At 39.7% G+C, this 4,144-nt stretch overlaps 1 protein-coding gene across 2 annotated transcripts in view; it reads right to left on the minus strand.

Annotated features, from left to right (window-relative positions):
• Window positions 1-4,144, minus strand: part of LOC102671133 (UPF0489 protein C5orf22 homolog) — an 834,013-nt gene that overhangs the window by 539,556 nt on the left and 290,313 nt on the right. The gene's annotated exons all lie outside the window — the stretch shown is intronic.

Below are 4,144 nucleotides of genomic sequence, written 5' to 3' on the forward strand. Positions count from 1 at the left end.
CCTTCGAGACCGCTATAGAAATACAGAGGCGCGTAAACGATGCACCGAGCACGGGAATAGGTGAATACGACACAGGCTCCACAGGTATCGATGACGTATCGATGGGTGTCCATTGTGCACCTCCCTCCCCCTCCATCCCTCTGCGACAATAGAAGGAACGCGGATCTAGCGTGGAGCAGGTAACGCGGAATGATCGTGGCACTCGACGAACGATTGATACGATTTCTACCGAGTGAAATCTCGAGCAGCCGCCATTGTTGCCGTTTCGTCGACCTGCGCGTGTCTCTTGAGGGGGAGGGAGGGTTGAAAAAGTTCGATTCCCTTCGGGGAAATTAAGGAGCGAGCATGGTATGACGATGGGAATGAGGAGGGAAAATGGTGGAGGAAAAGATTGAGATCGTCTGTTTTATGGTGTGAAGAGAGTGAGAGAGGATAGAGGGTTAATCCTTTGGTTTAATTATTTTAATAATTTTATAGTCTGTTTTCGAATTGATGTGGTGTTTTTAAAGATAAGATTTTAAGGCAAAGGTTCGGGATAGAGAAATAGATTGGAAAAGATTTTTTTTCTTTTTTAAAGAAGATAATGTTTCTTTCTTTTCTCGAGATCATTCGTGTTTTTTTTTCTCGACGACAAAATAAATTTAAATATGGATTACGATTTTATTTTTCAGATGATCTTCGAATGAGTTTGTATAACATTAGAACAATTATTTGTCATTAATGATCAGTTGTTATTGAAATTTGATATATTTTACGTTTCGTTTCCTGTTTACAGATAAAAAGAATTTTCTTCGTAATCTGTAAAACAAGGGAAAATTGATTTTTGACAAAAATTTATAATTAAGAAAGAATTAGAAACAAATAATATAAGGAATTAATTAAAGGAAATTTGTTTAACAAATACAAGGAGACAGAATTCAAATTCAGAATAGATTTTAATTTCGTAGGGAATTCCATTCGATTGTAACGTGTTGATTGGATCCGATGAATTTTGAACAGGGCGAGAACGTTCGAGTCGTTAAAATGAACTATACTCGACGGTACTATGGCGGGCAAATTGGAACCATGTTTCAATTTTTGTACCGCTCGCCGATAATTTTATTTCACTGCTGGGAATACTGGGATAGGATTTTTGTTAACCGTTGATAGATGAGTTCGATTTTCCTCGATCGAACCCATCAAACCGTTTCGTTTCATCGAAACAATGCATTCGCCTGAAACGATATTTTACTTGATCTTTCATAATTTCAATATCTACGATTATTTTGTATACTTTCGATTAAAATTAAAAGTATATCAATTAACAAGATCTTCGACAAACTGCTGAACTACAATTATAATTATACTTCTTTTTCTTTCGGTGAGACATTTATTTATTCTGCAAACGAGATTCATATTGCACATATCAAAAAAAGGAAAAATTTCAACACAAGAGCAAGAGCAATTCAACGCCAATACAATATAATAATTATAAATAATCTTACACGAATCTCAATTACAAATTTTATGAAACGTGATCCGATAGAAGATCAACAAGATGTAAAGAATTTTTTCTCGAAAATACGTAATCAGATCTCAAATCGGGGCAGCACTTTCGAGCGCCGGGAAACGAACGAAAAAAGAAAATTTACGGGAAAAAAAATAAATTATTGCGACCCGCGTAATACACCATTCGGATTTTACCGGCCTGCCGTTATTTACGGCATAAATTTATCCGCGGTTGGCCGGCCGTGGCCGTTCAATTAAGATGGGTACACGCGACTGACAGTTTACAGTCGGGCGTAATTGACAAAGTTTGTTAGAGAATTCGACGGAAGCGGGCCGCCGCGTATCGTATGACGGATCGACGCCGGCCGGGTCCCGCCCGTGGCCAGTGATTGAAAAAGCTCTGTATTTGCCGGAGGAAATTTTATATTCGATCAAAGCACTACTGCTGGCCGATCAGCCAGACAGGCATCCGAGGAATTCGATTAAAGGTGATCGAATTAACGTGACAACGCCGATTAAATATCTACACCGTGCGACGGAAATTTTTCACAGGTTTTTCGCGAAAACCATTTGCTCCCATTTCCGCTGAAATTTTAACGCTTCGAAGATATCGATCATCAAATTTTTACAAATACAAACTCCAATTCTAAGGATTCTAAGGATAATCTTCAAACAAATTTTTACTTTCCACGCTATGATCGTGTAAAAGAGATCCAATTCTTTTTAAAATCCCTTAAGATTGGGAGCACACGTGAATAAGATCGTCCATCTGGTTCGAAGGAAATCGACAGTAACATCTACCTGAAAACAACATATACATGTATATATATATGTATATATATATACACGTTTTCACCATTCTCAATCGTGATCGTTTATCAATTAAAACGGTCCGAGGCCTCGTGGAAGCACTTTGCAACGGACACTTACACTATCGAACACACCAACCCCTCTCAACATCCTCCAACGCCGTCCGATCGGCGCAATTAATGCGACCGCCTTTAATTATCCCCCACCAGGCCGAGATGGCGGCACACGCGCGACGAAAGAAGGGCGAAAATCGGACGAGGATGGAGAAGGCGTAGATAAACGCAGGGAGAATACAGTGAGAGGAGAGCAGCAGCGTGTAAATAAAGAGGTTTATTTATACGCGTGCAATTAACCGAGCGAGAGGATCGGGAATCGCAGATGCAACTCGAGGAGAGTGCATCAAGTAGCTTGCTTATCCATTGGCTGCAACTGGGCTTCTGATAGTGCTAATAGCGGTGCGTGCGCGTTCCGAATAAACGTCGTTAATGCGACGTTTATCTGGAAAATAGTTATATTACCGTTTTATCGGCTCGGTTCGTCGTTCGTGTTTTTCGATAGCCGGAGTGGTATCTTTGGATGGAGATAAAGACAAATGTAGTCGAACGATGTGGAGAAATAGTTTAGATTGGTTAGGTAGGTCAGTTTTACAATTTTTTTTCAAAAGACGTATTTTTCGACAGAGAAACGAGTGCGGTTTTTCGAATGGATTAAGAACGTGGAGAAAAGTTGATGGTGGAAATGAAAATTTTATTGATGGAAACTATTGATTAATTTTAAAATGACACGTTTTTTCGTGTACCTTCACGCTATTTCCAAAAATTTTGAAAATCACGAGGATTGATTTGAAATAATTATATTACGAGTACTATATAGAGTAAGTATAAGTAAGTATTCTATTGGATTAATGAAAGATCTTGCAACTAATAAAATTTTCTATAATTTATTGGACAGTAGACTTGATTAAAAAACGCAAAAAGAAAAAAAGTGTATTGACGAAAAATCGGATAATTGGAAATGAATTTAAAATGTTTCGAGTACAAGGTGAAACGATGATAGAACGTCTCGTAAATAATAATTATAAACACCTGGCCGTTAATTGAAACGTGCCAACGAGGCAGTGTGAAGCTTTCCACTTCAATCACTGTAATTACGTACTTATAAACGCTATTTAACGTTGGTCGGAGAATGTCTAAGTCTTCCTTCCCCAAGTTAATGAGTCTTCGTTATGCACACGTTCGACGCGCCTAATAACGTCTTCGAAATATTTTCGAAATCAACCTCATCCTCGATAAATATCATCTATCGTGATTACATATACGGATATAATTTTCTACGATTTCAAAATTCAGTTTCCATCCCGACGAGCCATCGTCAGATATCTAATCTCGCATTTTTGCGACATCCAATCGCAAATATCCCACTTACGCCTCCTCTCCAATTCGATCATCCAACTTTGCAACCAGAAACGCGATAACGGTACCCCAACATTATCTTTCGAAACCAAATCAAATCCAACTTCGTACGATATCGGTGTCCACCGAAGGATTCATCAACGATCCCGTTTCAAACAATCCCAAACATCATCCCCTAGAATCCTAGAACGTTGAAAGATCCAGGAAAGGGATCCAGGAACGGGCCGATACTGGGGCACCTATATAACGATCTCATCGACTCGAGTTTCGAGCCAGCTGGTAAAACGTCCGCGTAACAAGAGGAAAATAGTATCCGGTATCGATCGGTCGGTGAGAGGGGTCGGATTTTCCGTGGCAGCGGGCGACGCACGATTTCACGGGCGTTAACTCGAATCGAGGCGAGCCGTCGATGCCCGGTCGATCGCGACAAGATA

This window comes from Apis dorsata, unplaced genomic scaffold (assembly GCF_000469605.1).
Source record: "Apis dorsata unplaced genomic scaffold, Apis dorsata 1.3 scaffold_382, whole genome shotgun sequence".
Lineage (NCBI taxonomy): Eukaryota > Metazoa > Arthropoda > Insecta > Hymenoptera > Apidae > Apis > Apis dorsata.